The 20,170-nt window shown below is 47.4% G+C and overlaps 1 protein-coding gene across 1 annotated transcript in view; it reads left to right on the top strand.

The window, feature by feature from the left end:
• The first annotated feature begins 12 nt into the window (after positions 1-12).
• The window catches only part of NCK2 (NCK adaptor protein 2), a 119,128-nt gene continuing 98,970 nt past the window's right edge, over positions 13-20,170 (top strand). Inside the window, exon 1 of the mRNA XM_040224215.1 lies at positions 13-70. The gene's annotated coding sequence lies outside the window, so the exon portion shown is untranslated. The remainder of the gene's footprint in view (positions 71-20,170) is intronic.

Here is a 20,170-nt window from a genome sequence, read left to right as displayed (position 1 = left end):
TGGGCGGGCGCAGGGCGGCCGCCGCCCGGGACCCGCGCCGCTGCCCCGGCCTCGGCGGGCGGTGCGCGAGGTAAGCGGGGGCCGGGGGCTGGGGCCCGAAGGCCGGGGCTCGGGGGCTGTGGCCCGGGCGGAGGCCGCCAACTTGGGCGGCTCGCGGAGTTGCGGGGCAGCCGGGGCGGGGCGCGCCGGGGCCGGAGCCGGGGCTGGGGGCCCGGTCGCTTGCGCGGCCTGGCCTCGCGGCTGCGGGCACCTCCGGCTCGCCCCCTCGGGTCGGGCGGGCGGGGCAGGCCTGCGCGGTGGTCCCGGAGCGGGGACCGGGGAGGCCGGGCGCGCCGCCGGTGAGGACCGCGTGGATCGCCGGCCCCGCGCAGGCAGGACCGGGAGGCGAGCGCGGCCCGCACAACTTCTGGGATCGGGACTGTTGGCGACCCCGCGCGGAGCTGCTGTCACTTGGCGTCCGGGAGGCTTCCCGCGGCCCCGGGCGCTTCGTGCCGGGCTCCGCGTCCAACCGGCGATTGCCGGCCCCGGAAACAAAGTTTCTCACGATCGCGCTGCCCTGGTAGCTTATTCTGGGCGATCGAACCACCCAGCTGTTCTGGAAGAATTCGGTGTGTGATTGTAGGCGTAGACGGTAACTCCCTCGTGAGCGCATTCGGCGTGGAGCGAGTGGGGGGCGTGATTGCAAAGCGCTTTCGTGTGTGGACCGTGGCGGTCGCCCTGAAAGGGCTGCGCGTGTGCCGGGGGCTCGGCTCACTGGCAGCTCGTCCGCGTGGGGACAAAGCTGGAGCCGGCGCGGGGCGACCTCTGGCACTCAGGCTAGGTCGGGTCCCCTGTGTTTGCCTTTGTTTATTTTGCCAACAGGTTTGGGGCTGAGCCTGGCAAGTTTGGGTATGCGCAGGGGATGAGCAGGCCTTAGCGCTGGGCCCGCGCAGGCCCACTCCTGCCCTTGACCCCAAAGAAAGTGAACCCCCGAGAGGCTACGGGGTGTGGCCTGGGGGTGGGGAACCCAAAGGTAGCTGAGTCCCGCCTGGTCCCGGCCCGGCTTCCTCCTCGGCTTCGACGAAGGGATTTAGTAGGAATGAGAGTAATTTGAGGCGTGTTTTGTCCCTCTGCATCAGGTATCGTTGGCAACAGGGCTTTTCAAGGCTAAAAGAGACTGAAAATGAAATCACTCTGGGTGCTTTGAGTTATCACAGCAGACCTAAACTTTATTTCCAAACACTGCCCGTAATTCACTTACCCGGTGTCCCCAGATATTAATAAACGGGTAAATTAATAACAGGAATCGAGCCTGGGCCAAGGGTTTAGTAAATAGGAGGGCAGTGGTGAACAGGAGGAGATGAAGTGGGTTCAACTGCGAGACTGAGCTGTCCATGTAGGTTTTTAGGTGGTCGGAACAGGGATTTCCCCAGATGTAGGTGTTAACCATGATTCTGAAGCAGTGACCGGGAGGGAAAATCCTACATTGATGTTTCTCCTCTCCAGGTTGATTAGATGTAGTATTGATTGACGGAGAAGGCAATGGCAACCCACTCCAATACTCTTGCCTGGAGAATCCCAGGGACAGAGGAGCCTGGTGGGCTGCCGTCTATGGGGTTGCACAGGGTCAGACATGACTGAAGCAACTTAGCAGCAGTAGCAGCAGTATTGATTGAAGAAAGTGGCCAGATCTTAGTGGTCCTCTGGCTGCAGCTAGCTGAGGCTGAAATTGGAAACTTAAAGTGGTGGTAAGCTGGTGGTAACAAAAAGGCTTCATCTGGGCTCCAAGCTTCTCAGCTGCCCCCTGGACATGCTGCGGGATTGCTCCTGGAACATGGGATGAAGTTGGGTGGTGAATTGCGTCCAGAGAACAGACTGACCCAGTACCTTCTCTCCCCACTTAATGTGGGGCCTGATTAAGGTGATTTCAAGTAGCTGTGCTCACTTGTCAGACTTTGAGGTTTTCTTTATCACATGCCTTGCACTTCGGGTCTCTCCATCCCTCCTCTCTTGGAAGCTGTGATGTTTCCCAGCCTCTGTTGTTTGCATCAAGCGATGACTGAGATTTTCCAGCAAACGCATCAGATGTACACGGTATTTGAGAAGTGCACTATTATCCATGTTAAACATACCCAAAATACAAACTGAATAACTTTAATTTTTTTACTTTTCATTGCTCTGGGTCTCTCTTGCCACCCACTACTTCCTCTTGTTTCGGAGCATGGGCTCTAGGCACACAGGCTTCAGTAGTTACTGTATGTGGGCTCAGTAGTTGCCGCTCCTGGGCTGTAGAGCACAGGCTCAGTAGTTGTGGCACATGCGCTTAGTTGCTCCCCGGCATGTAGGATCTTCCTGAACCAGGGATCAAACCTGTGCCTCCTACATTGGCAGGCAGACTCTTCACCTCTGAGCCACCAGGGAAGCCCTGGATAACTTTTTAAAATACCCTAAAGTCTTCTTGATTGTCTGGAATGACCAGATCCTCTTCCTTGGTTACTTCAGTTGCCCCAACTGGATGAGGCTGTGTTACACAATTCTCCAGGATATGCATGCTTGTAACTACCCAGCATGGCCAACAGTGTGAGCTGAGGGTGAGGGCCACACATGTTTGTCCCACACGAAGAATGGAACTGAAGGCTGCTCCCTAGAACTGCATGGCAGGGCAGTGGACCATGTTTGGAAGTCTAGTAAGCTGACTTTTCAAAAATGGACAGGAAACTCCCCACAGCTCAACCCCAAGGCTTGCGAAATTAATTTTCCCATCCAGATGAGTGGCAAATGGCACTTCCAAATGGTTTCTCTTTCCTCAAATGAGTGATGGAAACCCCATGTTTTCAGAGGCTCAAAATGATACTGTGATGATATTGTTAAATGCTTGAGTTAAGGCAGCTTAGAAGGACAGGACAGCCTTTTAACAGTTTTGAAAGTATGCAGCCAAAGTAAAAATAGTTTATTTCTTTAGGCCATTTTAGTGGCATTGTTTTGAAAATTAGACTGTTTTCTTCTCCTGCATTTCGCTTTGAATGGATCTCAAAGTATGTCAGTTTCTGAAGGTGTAATCGACATTCGTCAATTATAACTGCTTCCCTCTCCCTGCCCTAACAACACACACACAGACATTTGTCACAGTCGGCCCTGTGGATTCTTTGTGTTCTTTCCAGAAAATACTGATTGAGCACGTGAATGTTGAATTCTGAGTCTGTCAGTCATTAAGGCTCTAGATTCATAAGGTTTTGTCTGCAGTGCATCCAGGTCCAGACAATGGGAGGATTTGGTCTGGTGGCCTCTCTGTTTGAGAAGTTCTCTGTCCAATGAATCATTTATAGTCCTGAACATAAAACTAAAAAAAAAAGAGAAAAGGCAAGATGAAAAACAAACCCAACTGCATAACCCCCTGGTGGGATGACTGAATATTTAACTTTTCAATAGAGTGTCTGTGCATGTTAACCTGAACTGGAAACTCTGGGCAGAGCATTTGTTATCCTGACCACGGGAAGCTGGTCATTTAGTGTCCTTTTACTTCTTTTTATACGATTTGTGTTTTTAAATGTTTTTAAGAAAAGAAGCTTCAAGTGCACTCAGAAGGGAAATACTGCAGTTTCTCTTTTTGAGACAGTTTTGGAAAGTGGGGTGTTTTTGCTGGTCAGTGGTTAACGTAGATCTGAAATGCCAAAGTCGGATAAAAATAATAGATGCTCATGTTCCAATATTAGATTACAGTTTACCAATTACTTTCCCATTCGCCACCATAAAGAGAACGTGGGGACCTGGGCTCTGGCCTTGACATCAGTGTGAGGACTCCGGAGCCCAGGGACGGTGGCAGGGTGACAGAGCCCTCTGCCCTGCTCAGGAGGAGGTGACCTCAAAGGTGCTGGGTGAGGTGGTCCTGGGGAGGCTGTGGATCTGCCGGCAGGTCCCAATGGGACCAAGCGTGTGGCCCCTGCCTGGCTGCTGGTGGGACCAGGGTCAGTAGGTGACCTCATGTCCTGGTTTCAGTGTCTGAGCCTCATCGGCCTGGGTGTTCCCTTTGGGCTGAAGGGTGCTTGTCCTGGTTTAGTGTATGCACGTCCACTCAGACTGTCCTTACAGATCCACAGACTGAGCGTCAAAAGGAAGCTGATTTCTTGCCGTTCTGGAGGCTGCAAAGTAATCATCAAGGTGCGGGCAGACTAGGTTCTCAGTGAGGCTCTCTTCCAGGCTCCGCTGGCTGCCTTCACTTGTCTCCTCAGGTGCCCGGTGTGTTTGTCTCTCTTCCTAGGAGGTCACTGCTCCTCTTGGGTTAGGGCCCCACCCTTCTGACCTTGTTAAACTTCGGTTGCTGCAGAGGTTCTGTCTCCAGATGAGTCACTTGGGTGGTGAGAGCTTCAGCACTTGAGTACGGGGACAAACAGTTCTGTCCACGACTGTCACTCTTCAAAACCAGGCTGATGATTTTAGGGCATCTCATGGCTTCTGTCTCCCAAGTGCTTGAAGACACCATTGGGGCAGGAGGGGAGGGTGACAGCTCAGTTTCCCTCACAAAGCTTCGTACTGCTGTGGTAGGCGGGTACTGGGCCCAGATGCTTCAGGTCTTGAGGAGAGAGGACAGCCCTGACCGATGGCCTTTGTGGACATTTCCCCTTAGCCCATGTTGGCTCAGCTGCAGCATGGTTTTGGGACTAGGATCAGCATCAAATCGGAGCTATATGCAAGTGTTGAATTTTGTGTGGCGACGAAGGCGTTTCCTGTGGATGGAACCCACGACTGGGAGCATCACTGGGACTGCCCTGTGACCGTGGGTTCACCGGGAGCCAGACAGGTGAAGGCAGGTTTGGTAATGTCCACCCCGATCACGTGTGTGTTTCTGGCCAGGGCCAGCATGAGCTGTTCCAGGTGGTCACCTGTGTGACCACAACTGCAAGCCTGTCCATTCATGACTCACTCGGTCATTCAAGTGAATCATGCGACTTCTCCCGGCTCATTTCCCTCGGAAACGAGTACTATCTCCTGACCTGCCTGCCTTTGGGTTAATGTCCCCAGCATTGCCTCACTGTGTCATCCTGTATTCTCTCTCACCTCCCAGATCCCACATCTTATCAGTTTTACCCCTGAAGATCTCTTCCATCTGCGCCTGAGGTACTTAACTCCTCTCACTGACGCTGGCATAGCCCTCTGTTACCACACTCACCTGATCACTGTGCCCTGGTACCCACGCCTGGCTGTGGTCCCAGCATTGGCTCTCCATTGCCCTCAGGTCAGTGTCACCGGTGCTCAGCAAGAGCCTGCACCATGGGCTCCTCCCTGCTCCCCCAGCCTCTATGTACACCTCCTACCCCATACACACTAAGTGAAAGGCTGCTCGTTGTGATAACAGAATACCAGCATTTATCGTCAGCTTATTTTTAAAGACGTGTGTACTTCAGGGCTGATTCATTGCTACCCTTGTAATAACAGCCTCATGACACACAGCAGCTTTGTACCCCAAAACTGTGCTGGACCCTTATGGAAGGAGGAGAAGCTGGTGCCAAAAATGCTGTGTCTTTTTTAACATGGATTATTTCCTGCAAACACCCGTTGAAGAAATCAATTGTTAAGAGCAGTGCTGTCCCCTTCAAATATACACATGTGAGTCACAGATGGGATTTTAAATGTCTGGTAGCCACATTGGATTCCCCTGGTGGTTCAGTGGGAAAGAATCTGCCTGCCAGTACAGGAGACAGGGGTTGGATCCCTGGGTTGGGAAGATCCCCTGGAGAAGGAAATGGCAACCCACTCCAGTATTCTTGCCTAGAGAATCCCATGGACAGAGGACCCTGGGACGACAGTCCACGGGATTGTAAAGAGTGGGACATGAATGAGTGAATAAACAACAACAGCAGTAACCACGTTAAAGATGTAAGAAGAAACAAGCAAAATTAATTTTCACAAAGTATTCTTTTACCCAGTAGAGCCACAGTACTTTTATTCCCAGTGTTCAACGTAAAACCCTCTTAATGAGATGGTGCACATTGTTCTGTTCATGTGCAGCCTGTGACAGCCTGTGTGCATTCTTCATCCGTGTCATGCCTCTTCCCTCCCCACGCTGGGGTGTTTACTGGCCCCTGGAGACCGGTGACTCTGTGTAGGAGAGCACAGGTCTGTACACTTTCATGGTTCAAGCTCCATTTAGTCTGTGTTTTCCTAAGTTGAGATAGCTAAGAAGACATAGTGAGAGCAACCTGGAATCATAATCATGGTAATTATTATTCTTTAGCGGAAAGGTATAATCTCTGTCGTGCTGAGGAAGACTGTAATATTCCATGTACTCATGCACGTTTAGAATACTAGAACCTGATTTGCTTACCTATAATCAGAATGCTTGTATATTTTACAAACATTTTAAAATGTATTTTGAATTCTAGAGGTTAAATTACCAATGTGAAATAACTGTTTTGGGGTGTTAGTTTTCAGTGTACTTCTGATATATGTCAAGTACTTAATTTCTAAGTACAGAATCTAAAGTCATAGTTTTTTTTTTTTTTTATTTTTTTTTATATGTTTATTTTTGGCTGTCCTGGGTCTTTGTTGCTTTTCCAGCTTTCTCTATCTTTGGTGCAAGGGTTTCTCATTGCGGCAGCTTCTCTTGTTGCAAAGCACGGGCTCCTAGGGCTCTCAGCACATGGGCTCAGTAATTGCAGTTCCTGGGCTCTAGAGCACAGGCTCAGTAGCTGTGGCACATGGGCTTAGTTGTTCCGAGACATGTGGGATCTTCCCAGATCAGAGATCGAACCCATGTCTCCTGCATTGGCAGGTGGACTCTTCACCACTGAGCCACCAGGGACGTCCTAAAATCATAGTACTTTAGGGATCACTGGGTTCTTCCCTGACACACACATCACACACATTGTAGTGATGGTCCTAACCATGTTACACACAATATTAGCTCATTCAGTGCGCACAGAAGTTGAGTGTGGTTGGTTGCTGTGTTTCTCTTCAGAGATGAGAGAGACCTAGAAGGTTAGGCTGCATAAGGTTCCAGAGCTGGTCAGCAGATCTGGAATTCAAACGCACCCTGTCTGACTGCTGAGGCTCTGCTTTTATCCTCTAAGCCAGGCCACCATCTCTTCATTAAAAGAAAAGACATAAACAGAGCTGTAAACTTTTATGATGGTGTAGGATTGGGGAAACACAATGGAGAATCACAACAGTGGGTGGGGCTCGGATGTCACTCATTCTGGACCTCTTATCAGCCCTGGACTCTGGAAGGACATATGAGCAACCTCGGCTGCTCCAGCGGTCCTGGCGGGTATGCTCTGGAGGTGGTGCAGTGGAGAGATCCCCGGCCTTGCTGCTCCTCCCCCAGCCTGCCTCCTGAGCATCACAGGCCAGGGAGCCCCAGACGGACCCAGCTCAGAGCTGGGTCTCAGCTGTTCTGCCGCCCCCCACCCACCCCAGAAAGCTTCCAACTCAGATGGCTACACCCACCCCCCAGAGTGTCTTCAGGGGGGCCTGAGAATTTGCTTTTCTTCTGAGTTCTCAGGTGCTCTGGAGTTTTGGAAGACTGCTTTTCCAAGGTCTTGGTAGGAACCTTGACATTGACTGCCATCTTAGGCAAGGCTTGTAGTACCAGACCATCCTAAACTTTCCCTTCTGTTGTCGGAGGACCCTTGTGGCCCTCTGTGCTGGGCAGCTTCCCCTCAGGGCAGATGGAACTGAGGTATAACTGAGAGTCTGGTTCTTTGTGTGTTCGCAGGTCAGAAAGGCCGTGGTCTCCAATGGGCTGTAAGGCAGGCAGGTGCTCTTAATTCACGGGCTTAGATTTGCAGTCCAGCTGCTGCTCCTGTGGCATGTTCCAGGAGGAGTAGCAGCAAAGATTTATTTACTTAAACAAGCTTAATAATTCTCCCAGCTGCAGTGGGGGTGGCCAGCTGGGGAGGAACCTTCCAAGAGGGAGAGATGGGTGTGAGATGCTTAGTAAGCCGCTAGTGGCTGACTCCTTGGACAAGCCCTTCAGCATCTGCATCCATCTTCCTTAAAGGATGTGCCATAGTTTTGTAAGCCTGTGAGTTTTGGCTGAGCATTTAAGGATGTCTGCAAGTCAACAGGTATTTTAATGATGTTACTTGTGAGCCTGGCCAAAGAAGAAAAGGACAGTTCTCCATCCCTCTTTCCAGCTGGGTTTGTTTTTGTTGTTGTTGGAATTTTTTTTTTTTTTTTTAAGAATTAATACAAGAGTTCAATAAGGTCACTGGATACAGACCTAAGTTATACAAATCAATAGCCTACCAGTTATGTAACTAATTATAAAATATGATAGATGAAAAGTATTCATTTTTATTAGAAAAGTGTTTCTAATAAAATATATATTATGCTTCATTAGAACACCAGCTGTGTTCATTTTAAGGACAGTCCCTTTAAAAGTTCATGTCCCTGTTTTCAAATGTGTGTGTGTGTGTGTGTGTGTGTTGGGGGCGGGGACATGCCGGATTGGTGATGAAGAGCTCTCTTGTCGGAGACATGGGTGTTAAAAACCACAAGCTGCTTGAGTATTTTTAAGAGACCAAGAAATACCAAGGGATTCAGGGAGTTACTTTAGAAACAGTTTCTGGACATTGGATCTAGGTGAATAGTGAGTTTTCATCAAACTGCTTTTTTTTTTTAAGGAACATATTTAGGAACAGAATCTAGCAAGACAGATATAAAAAAAAAGACTTTTCCTTTCTTTTGATTCTTTTCTGTGTATTTCATGTTTGTGTATGACTTCCCCACCCTGATGGTGCGACTTCAGCCACCTGCCTTCCTTACCGGCACTCAGATGGTTTTTCTTTAGGAGTACAGTTACCGCCGTCCATGGACCAGCCTGGCTTGTATGTACAAGCTCTCCTTCCTTTATTCAGCCATCTACTGCTTCATTTCCCTTCTTGGAGTCTCCTTCATAGGTCTGTTTCATGTGGTTCAGGAGATAAGACTCAGAAGTGACTATAAGAAATTATCCTCTTAAAAAAAAAAAAAGTAGGGGAAGGACTGCAGACCCTCTGCTGTTGTCATCGTCCTGCTGAGGGGGCCTGCATGGAACTGAGGCTCTGTTGAGGACCCTGGGTGAGGACTCTGGTGTTTAATTGTTGCTGCTTGAACTTGTCTGTGCCTTGCACCCACAGCTCAGGGCTGAGTGGAGGGAGGAGGGGGAAGGGTGCCCCGCTTTCTGGAGGAAGGAGATCCTCTTTTTCTTCATGTCTCAGATCAGAGAGGGTTGTTATCATCAAGAGCAGAAAATGTTTTCAACATAGTGCATCTTCCCGTAGCGCAGCATAGTGCTAATTCCCATCTGTGTTTGGATTTTCCTAGCTGTTAGGTTTGGATTGAGAAATAAGTGATTCACTTTTGCAAATACAAAATAAAAATACCTTTTCAAATGTTGATATGAAAGAAATTTGAGACTTGACCCACTACTCTTGTATATAAATTAATGGTTCTCAGCTGGGGGTGGTTCTGCCCTTCTGGACAATTGGCAGTGTCTGGGGACATTTTCCAGTTGTCCAGACTTGAGAGTGGTCCTGGTGTCCAGTGGGTCAAGGCCAGGGATACTGGCCCATCTTGGCAATGTACATTATAGTCCTGACTTCAAAGGGTTAACTGCCCAAAGATGTCAGTATTTCAGCAGCCTTATTTTAAGTGAGTACTGCTGTACTTGGCTTAAACCTTTCAGTTAATGGCCCATGTATTCTTTCATACAGTTGCGCTCTTGGAGATCATCCCCATCCCGCCATCCCTGGAATTTTTATAAACATGAAAAATAATGCCTATTTAGAAAGCCGAAGGCAAAAGGAGAAGGGGGCAGCAGCAGAAGAGATGGATAGATAGCATTGTTGACTCAACAGACATGAATTTGAGCAAATGCTGGGAGATGATGAAGGACAGGGAAGCCTGGCGTGCTGCAGTTTACGGGGTCTCAAAGAGTCAGACACAACTTAGCAACTGAACAACAACAACAACAACAACAGAAAGCTGAAATGTATTTATGCATCTCTGCAGTTAAATATAAAAAGGAGAAACTTTGACATATTATCTGTTGGTGGAAAAGTAGGGCATGCGTTGTTTTTTAAATTTTCTACTTCCATTTCAACCATAGAAATATGAAATGCTGATTTTGTAGGATGCATTAGGAAATCTAGCTGAACTGTGGTGACAACGCATTCTCCTTAGAATATCCACTAACAGGAAAGTAAAGGGGTCCCTTATCAATTGCTTGTAGTAAGTAGTTGATTTTCAGAGTTTGTTTTGGTGAAGTACCTCTATTTACTTAGGCTCAGCATCCTTACAATTGGTGATGGTCTACAGAAAAAAAATTATTTTGTTATTACTAAAGTTTATTAGGTTCTAGGTTCAGCCTACTCTTCTTTGAATGAGTCACATCTGTTAGCTTTTGAATGCTTTATTTCCTTTTTTGTAAGGTCTAAAATAAACTCTTCAGGGGAGAGAGAACGAAAATATCACAAATTAGACGTTATCCAGGGAAAAGGAAGGGGAAAATGATAATTTGGCTGTTAGTTTCTGAGTCTCAGGGTCTGGCTCAGGGCAGAGCTGCTTGTTAGCTGCCTGGTCTGGACTGTGATATTCTGTGTACATTTTCTTTTTTTCCCTTATGAGCAGGTCCCGACTTGAGAAAGTCAGAGAAGCCTAGATATCCAGAGAGCGGCCAGTTAGAAGTTTTCTTGGCTTAATCTTGATCTGTTTTCTGTAAATCATTTCCTGTTGCCTTGCTCTTCCCTTTTGCTTGGTCGCCTCTTATCTGCTCTCTTCCTGTTCTGTTACCAGGATAAACACAGAATCAGCACTCAGGGCGTTTTTGAACTTTTCTTGGTAGAGGTGGTTAAAAGTACAATCAGTCTTTTCTTTCCTTAGCCTCCCATCCTTGCGGGCACAGATAAAGACCTCTGAGAGAGTCGTAGTAACTCTTTGGAAAGACCTCTTAGACAGTCATAGTAATAAGTCTTTGGACAAGCTTGGAAATTTTGCAGTGGTGTGCTGGCTGGGTAACACTGTGTGTATCTAATTGTTGTGTGTCATTGTGTCATTCAGTTCCGACACTGGTGGAGGGAGCAAGTGTTACTTGGCCACCGTGGAGAGGGGCAGCTGAGGGGCACAGGGCACAGGGATGGGCCGCAGGAGCCCTGCGTTGGGTGATGCCCCAGCTCTGGAACTACAGATGCAGGACTTTTATAGGGCTTTGCATTTACAGTATTGAAATCCCCTCCTTCCTCAAAATAAACCATTTGCCTGAATGCAGTAATGTCTTGACTTTTAATTATAACAGTGTGTGCCAAGTCGCTTTAGTGGTATCCGACTCTATGGACTGTAGCCCACCAGGCTTCTCTGTTCTTGGGATTCTCCAGACAAGCATACTGGAGTGGGTTGCCATGCCCTCCTCCAGGGGATTTTCCTGACCCAGGGATCAAACCTGTGTCTCCTAGGTCTCCTGCTTTGGCGGGCAGGTTCTTTACCACTAGGACCACCTGGGAAGCCCAATTATAACACCACCTGGGAGGCTGGATTAAAACAGCCTCATCCTGAACTTCATAAATAGCTGGTCTAAATGTGAACTTGAAAGGTCTGGCTTCCTGTGAGCAGTAGAGGTACGCATGCTCTTCTCCACCTGCTAGTAGTTTTTTTTTTTTTTTTTTTTTTTAATTTATTTGGCTGCATTGGGTCTCAGTTGTGGACTCAGGATCTTTCATTGTGGTGCACAGACCCTAGCTGTGGTGCTGCATGGGCTTTGGTACCCCTTGGCATGTGGGATCTTACTTCCTCCACCAGGGATTGAACCCCTGTCCCCTCAAATACTTAACCACTGAACCATCAGGGAAGCCGCCTCGCCCCCTCTATACACACTGCTAGCTTGTCCAAGGTGCACAGCTCATTTCTAACTCCTCTCCACCTCTGTTTTGTGTTCTGGGAAGCAGAAGCTTAGTTCTGGTGTGTGTGTGTGTGTGTGTGTGTGTATCTGTGTGTATGTCTGTGTCTGTGTGTGTGTCTGTGTGTGCGTGCCTCTGCATACCCTGTTTAGGAATTGGCAACTGTGCAGTTCCTTTTTCAAGAAGGGTCTTCAGAGCAGCCAGCCTGCGTGGTAAACTGAAGATGCTGTTTCCTTTTTGTGAATCTGGCTGGAGGACCGCGCGTGTTGAGGACAAAGCTGCCTTCTGCATCCTGAGCTGACTCACAGATCAGGTTACCCCCCAGTTTGTTGTCACTAAGTTGTTGAGTGGCGGCTTGAGAGGAGCTATGGCAGAAGCTACAGAAACACACAGGGGGACCAGATAGACCTGCCCTCAGGGAGCTTGTCAGCCAGCCTGGGTAACTTTACCCGTTCATGATTGACTCTCATCTCAGTTAACACGTATCCAAGATGAGTGTCATGCCTCTGTGTGGGGTTCTGTGGGAGGTGCGAGGAAGACCCATGCAAAGTCTCCAGGCCAGTTAGAATTCATTTCAGATACCCCAGGGAGGGATTTCCCTGGTGGTCCAGTGTAAGGCTCCATGCTTCCCCTGCAAGGATTGTGGGTTCAGTCAATGGTAGGGGAACTAAGACCTCACATATCTCAAAGCGCAGCAGAAAAATTAAAAAAAATTTTTTTTTAAATAAAACATCAAATATTTCAGGGGGAGTGAGACAGCCCTGAGACCATAGGGTGTCTGCTGAGCAGGGATTGTCTCACTTGCCAGTGGTAAAGCTCTGTGGTTGCTGTAGCTGGTCAGCACCCAGTCCTCCACCAACCACCCCCCTCCATCCACCCTTCCTAGGATAGTGCTGTCATCCAGAGTGTGTTTGAGGCCGTGCTGTCGGTTTACTTAGGATAAACAGATGGTTTTGGAGTCAACTAGTCCATAATTTGCAGATTATATAAACTCTGCTTACATGTGATTTATTTGCTGAAGACTTTTATCTTAAAAAAAATAGCAAAACTACTTATTTCTGCTTTTAGTGGAATGCTGGGGTCAGGAAGCCCGCTGATACTTCTAATTCCCTTTTTTAAGTTGATAATGTAAATGCAGTATGCCATTACATTTTAACCTAGGAAAGATTTATTTAGTCAAATAACTCCTTTGCCTGGATTTGTAATGGATACTGGCCCGGATCAGGCATTTTGCAGGTTTGTTTTTTATCCTGATAGTCTGTTCAAAGTGTTTCTTTAGTTTGTTTCTTTTGAAATGTAAACTGTATTTTACTTCCTTATAGATGTGTTTTTTAAAATCTTTTTCAAATGCAGTGTTTCTGTTTGTTGACTTCTGCTACATCTAGTACCAGATTGTTGTGCCCTGTTGATAGTAAGGTGGTGGACCAGTTTCTGTGTGTCTGTTTAGCATCTGGAAATAATTGAATCCTTAGCATTCAAAGCAGTTCAAGTCATAATTAGTGATTTGTCCTTTTTGTTTCGCACTGAACCCGTTTACAGTTCCTTTCACTTTTGATGACGTGGATTAGTGTAAACTAGTTTTTGTGATATACTGTAATTAATTTGTAATACACTGTAATTAATGCTTAGTGTTTAAATAAATGTAATTTGAGAATAAAGAGAATTTAATTTGCAATATACATTTTATGTTGCAATTTTAAAAATTGATTGGAATATATTGATTCCTGGCTCTCAGAGACCTTAAGAGGAGAGAATTTAATGCATGCCAAGTAATTTTTTTTGGGTCTTGTTCAAGGGAGCAAGATCTTTTGTTTATCAGTTTGTGTATTATTTTACACTTTGTAGTACATTTATTGTTTTATTTATAGAAGTACACACAAGATATTCTCTGAAGAACAAGAGTTGTACAAAAATTCAACCATATAATTATTCTATTGTGTTAAGCTAATCAGTAAGTGTGTTTACGGAGAAGGCAATGGCACCCTACTCCAGTACTCTTGCCTGGAAAATCCCATGGACGGAGGAGCCTGGTAGACTGCAGTCCATGGGGTTGCTAACAGTTGGACATGACTGAGCGACTTCACTTTCACTTTTCACTTTCATGCATTGGAGAAGGAAATGGCAACCCACTCCAGTGTTCTTGCGTGGAGAATCCCAGGGACAGAGGCGCCTGTTGGGCTGCCATCTATGAAGTCGAATAGAGTCGGATACGACTGAAGCGACTTAGTAGCAGCAGCAGCAAGTGTGTTTATCTCCTTCTGTTGAGTACAGTTTTTGTTAACTTTTCCAAAGTACACTTTGTAATTGTTCAAAGGTATTCATGTTACGCTTTGCATGTATGGATTTATATATAGTGTGTATAGTTGTTGTTTAGTCGCTCAGTCATGTCTGACTCTTTACAACCCCATGGACTGTAGCCCGCCAGGCTCCTCTGTCCAGGGGATTTTCCAGGCAAGAATACTGGAGTGGGTTGCCATTTCCTTCTCCAATAATATGTACAGTACATATATATTTAAAAATAAACCTTTACTTTTAGAAAAGACTTAGATTTATAGAAAAATTCCAAAGAGAGTACAGAGTTTCCACAACCACCATCCTGTCCCCACTGTAAATAGCATCTTCCATTACTCTGGTACATTGGTTGTTAACCAAAGTCCATACTTTTTTGGATTTTCTTAATTTTTCCTTAGTGTTCTCTTGTGCCCCAGAATCCCATCGTGGAAAGCACACTGCTTTTACTCGTGGTGTGTCCTGAGGCTCCCTTGGCTGTGACAGTTTCTAGATTTTGCTTGTTCTGATGGCCTTTTCAGTGTTGAGGAAGACCAGTCAGGTGTTTTGTGGAATGCTCCTCAGTTGGGGTCTATCCAGTGTTTTTCTCATGATTGGACTGGGCTATGGGCTGTTGCATCCTATCAGGGTGCATGGTATCATCGAGGCTTATCCCCACTGACCCTGAACCCCCGGCTGAGGTTGTGTCTGCCAGGCTGTCTACTGTGGGTCCTCTGAGGGGTAACCGGGTACTCCCCTGTCTATATTGAAGTCTTGAGAAAGAAGCCTGATGCTCTCGGAGGTCCGGTGGAGGGAAGTGGGGTCACATCTATGAATCCTGCTCTGGATATGTCAGTCAGGACCAGAGGAGGGAGGTCCTTGGGGCCAGGTTCATCTGAAATGTTTTTTCTTTCCATGTTATTGTAACATTTTCTTTTTTATTATTAGAGGAAAATTGCTTTACAGTGTTGTAGTGGTTTCTGCCATATGACAGTATGAACCAGCCATAGTTAAACACATATCCCCTCCCTCTCGAGCACCCTCTGTCCCCCCATCCCACCCCCTCTAGGTTATCACAGAACACCAGGCTGGGCTCCCTGCACATGCGTAAGAGCAAGTGAGAGTGTGTGTGACAGAGTGTATGTGGACTTTGTCCAGTTTGGGCAAATAAAAACCAGCAGATCTTCCTGGTTTCGGCACTCTCCCGATCCTTGGTGCTCTGAGATGGACTCTTGGGTCCTTTGGGTCCATCCTGTGCTCAGGTGGACTCCTGGTGGGATGGGGGCCTGAGATCATTCTTCCAAAGGAGGAAGTGCTCTGTGGTGGTGGAGCTCCCCCCGAGGTCTCAGCCCAGGGCAGGTGTGCTTCCTCTGTGGACTCAGCCTCTCAGGTGGCCCCTACCACCTGCCCAGTTGCCCTGGCACAGCTGCAAGTGTGTGTGCCAGTAGGTGTGGTCCTGGGAGCTGGCTTGGGGAGGGCTGATCAGGGGAATGACCTTTCTCTTGGGTATAGAACAGGTCAGGGTTAAAGGCAGCAGCCTATTGCACTTTCCTGTTTGCCCCTCCCCTGCCCCCTAGTGATGGTATGATTCTGGGGAGGGGTGGTGGAAGGCCCCTTGTGGGGACTCTACTTACCATTTTGCCCTCCCTAGAGCTACTCTGACTAGAGAGAATCACTTACGTTTATTCACATAACTATAACTTGTATTGGTGCATTTTGTTCATTAAAATTGACTGCAAATAAGCATCTACAGTGACTTTTTGGGTGTTATTTTCTTTAAGCCCATGCTTCTGTGTTAAAGTATAATTTACAATTTCCATTTTGACCTGTGGGTTTCTGAAAAATTTTAAAACCCTTTTGCTGAGTTTTTGCTTTGACTGACGTTGTTTCTGTGAGTGTCGGTGTCTGTGCGCAGAAGAATCATGACCATGAGCGCTCCCACTTTGTTGGAAACATTTAAGGAACTGGCTGTCTTGGTTTTCATCCTGGCAAGTCTGCTGGAAGCATCCTTCCTGTGTAAGAGCAGGGGTGCACAAGGTGATCTCTTCCGCTTGGTGGAAGAATCCTTGCCAGATTCCGGAAGCAGGCAGCAGGTGGGTGGAGAGCGTCGGCCCCAGGGGGCTGGTCCAGCTGCCTCCTCACCTCCTGTTACAGCAGTACAGGGGCCTCTGCTCTGATGGGTCCCCCTGCAGCCCCACCTGAGTCTGAAATCTAGGAATTTGTTGAATCTTACGGCCCCGGTTCACAACATCCTGTGATATTCTGAGTGGTTCTCCAAAGTCGTTCTTAATCCAGGGCCCCTGCTCAGAGAGGATGGACTTCAGGAAGCCTATGACCTTGGGGTGAAAAACTCACATGTCTATCTTCACTGGCTATTAGCTGAAATTGTGTTTCCTTCCATTGGGATTGTACACAGCACAACCTCAGTTCATGGCCTTCTGAGAAATAACTGGGGCTTTTCTATCAGCTTGTGGTAGCTGCAGACAGGTTGGGATTCAGGCTGTTCTCATTGTCCTTTATTACACCTGCCAGACCCTCTGGGTCAGTATATTAATAAAGGAGCACATGTTACTATAAGGGCTTCCTCAATGACTCAGTGGTAAAGAATCTGCCTGCAGTGCAGGAGATGCAGGTTCGATCCTGGGTTGGGAAGATATCCTGGAGAAGGGGATGACAACCCACTTCAGTATTCTTGCCTGGAGAATCCCATGAACAGAGGAGCCTGGTGGGCTACAGTCCATGGGGTTGCAAAGAGTCAGACGTGACTAAGCCCACACGCATGTGTTTCTATGTCTCCAGTTCTTCTTTTAAATAATACTTCAGTAACTATCTTTTAATATGGTTGCATAAAATGAAAACCATTTCAAAGCATCCTGAGAAGGAGGGCCTGGGCCTCCCCTCCTAATGTGGGATGGGATGTGTGGCAAGGGGAGGGGCCAGGCTGATGGGTCTTGGGTGCTGTCTTGTCTGATGTTGGAACTACTGGGACCCAGGCCTTGGGCCAGAGATGGTCCACACAGGCATCGTAGAATGTAATTTAATTTTACTGCCTCATAGAACTCCCTCTAGTCATGCAGTGCATATCTAGAATCTGCCTGCAATGCAGGAGATGCGGGTTTGATCTCCCCCCCCAGTGCATGTCATAAAATCCATTGCCTATAAGAAAAATCCAAAAATAATTTTAAATTCAATAAAAAGCCTAATCGTTGCTTTTGTAAATTTATTTAAATTGTTATAATGGGAAGGTATATATCAGTTTATTATCTAAAAAAGCTAAAGTAACTAGTGTTGTGAGATTTGTGTTTGATTTACTATTCTAGTGTTTGGATTGTGGATTTGGGACTTAAGGATTTGTAGTAACTTCTGGTATCAGGAAAATGTCAGTGACTTTTAAAAATCTCTTGCATGAAAGAGTTGGACTTTCTGGTTCTCAGGGGTTACAGCAAAATGGTCCTTGGAGTTTTTGACCTCGTATTTAGAAGAAATATATTATAAAATTAGAAATAGTTTGGGAAAAGTTTGGGCTTTGCTGGTGGCTCAGACAGGAAAGAATCTGCCTGCAATGCAGGAGACCCAGGTTCAATCCTGGGTTGGGAAGATCCTCTGAAGAAGGGAATGGATACTTACTCCAGTATTCTTGCCTGAAGAATTCCATGGACAGAGGATTCTGTAGGCTACAGCCCATAGAGTTGCAAAGAGTGGGACATGACTGTGCAATGAACACTTTAACTTTCATGTTACAAAATTAGAAACAGTTGGGGAAAAGAGTTGGAGCATGGAGCTGTAAATGCCAGCTGCTGGGTGGTGTGGAGGAACCTTCCTCAAGCCTGAACAAGGCAGTGACAACCACTGATAATTACCTAATGTTTTATCTGCTGCATCTGATCTGATCTTCTCTGCGCCCCTGCAAGCTGTCTCATCCCTGTGTAAACAGGGAATTTATCTGAGTGCAGTACTGGCAGACTCTCTGGAGCATTTTCCTATGTGGGTGTGTTATACTTGAACTCGTGTGTGGTGACCCTTGGCGGTGGCTGGCTGGGTGTCTTTGCTGGGCAGGTGAGTGGGGGGCAGGCACCTGCATCCCTAATGCACCCCCAGGGCTTGGTGGGCTGTGGGCTGCCAGGACCGCATCCCCGAGGGCGCCATCCTGTTGTGCCTCCAGCTCCTGGTTGCTCCCCCCCTGGGAGCTGGATGATCATGGTCAGTTGCTCTGGTCTCCCCAGGGGGATTTGTGTCACTGACAGGTAACAATCTGAAAGTACAGGCTGAACACACACATGCTGAGTAAGACCTGACATTCAGAGACTTGTCTTTTCTGGTACTCCTCTTTTTTGTGGGGTTTCTTTTATTAATCAAGGCAACATACTAACTCTTTTAAAAAAAAAATTGTTTTCATTTATTTATTTGGCTGTGCCAAGTCTTAGTTGTGGGACGTGAGCTCTTTAGTTGCAGTATATGGGATCTAGTTCCCTGACCAGGAATTGAGCCCAGGCCCCTGCATTTCTTGGGCTCCAAAATCACTGCAGATGGTGACTGCAGCCATGAAATTAAAAGACACTTGCTCCTTGGAAGGAAGGTTATGGCAAACCTAGATGGTGTATTAAAAATCAGACACATCACTTGGCTGACAAAGATCCGTTTAGTCGTGTGTGTGTGTACAAACGTAAAAGTTGGACCATAATAGCGAAGTGCCGAAGAATTGATGCTTCCAAACTGTGGTGCTGGAGAAGACTCTTGAGAGTCCCTTGGACTGTAAGAAGATCAAACCAGTCAACCCTAAAGGAAATCAACCCTGAATATTCATTGGAAGGACAGAAGCTGAAGCCCCAATACTTTGGCTGCCTGATGTGAAGAGCCGACTCTGGAAAAGACCCTGTTGCTGGGAAAGACTGAAGGTAGGAGAAGAGGGTGACAGAAGATGAGATGGTTGGATGATGGTATCATCTACACAATGGACATGAGTTTGAACAAATTTTGGGAGATAGTGAAGGACAGGGGAGTCTGGTGTGTGTCAGTCCCTGGAGTTGCAAGGAATTGGACATGATAAACAACAGCAACAAGTGTTAATGATCCTATTGGCTTTATTCACTGATTCCTGTGTCAGGCAGCTTTCCATCAGCAGACGGAGGAGGCCTGGGAAGCTGGACAGAATGAAGGACTTTATGGGCAGAAGGGAGCAGAGACCAAGTGGTCAATTTGCACAGAGTGGGTTGGTTATTAAGGTCACTTTCCTGTGGGGGACGGACAGCAGGGGTCTGCCAGGCAGGTGACCTCACCAGTGCTGGTCACATGATCCCTGATGGACTGAGTTCAGATTCTGTTTCTGGAACAGTGGAAACTGTAGTAAGTCTCTGCTTGGTGATGTGGGGCTTACACTAGGTGATTCCACTTCAGGGCCATGCTCTTGTTTTTAACAGCTTAGAGCAGGGGTTGGCAAACTCTGGCCCTGGCGCCAAACCCACTCCCTACCTGGTCTTGTGAGTGGTCACATTAGGACCTGCCTGGGCTCGGCCATTTACACGTGGTCTGTGGTTGTCTTCCTGATTCCAGGCAGGGCTGAGTCATTGCCTTAGAAACTAACTCCCAAAGCCTGAGATATTTATCTGGTCCTTTTCCAGAAAAAGTCCACCCACCCTGTGTACTGGGAGACAGGGAGGTGAGGTGAGATCGGAGGTCTTCCTCTGTCACTTTGCTGGTAGGAGCCCAGCGCTTTTTCATGTGATAAGAGACAGGGATGCTTGTCACTGGGGGGTGGAGGGGTAGGGGTGTGGAGGGGTTGGGAGAGTGGGGTTGGGGTGAAACTGCTCCACAAGCCTGGGGGGTTCCAGCACATCACCTACAAACACTGAGTCTGTATCAGCTCCTCTCCCTGTGTTACCCAGAGCCTCCCATCCTGGTAGCCACTTTCTTTCTACATGTGAAGATTGGAGATGCCCAGAGGATTCCAGGCCCTGAATTTTCAGAAATGAAGGCATTTAAAAATAGCAACACCCCCCCCAACCCCACCACACACACACACACACACACACACACACACACACACACACACACAC

Source organism: Oryx dammah, unplaced genomic scaffold (genome assembly GCF_014754425.2).
Source record: "Oryx dammah isolate SB20612 unplaced genomic scaffold, SCBI_Odam_1.1 HiC_scaffold_25, whole genome shotgun sequence".
NCBI classification, from domain to species: domain Eukaryota; kingdom Metazoa; phylum Chordata; class Mammalia; order Artiodactyla; family Bovidae; genus Oryx; species Oryx dammah.
The sequence above is the reverse complement of the archived record's forward strand: the minus strand, read 5'-3'. Positions and strand labels throughout refer to the sequence as shown.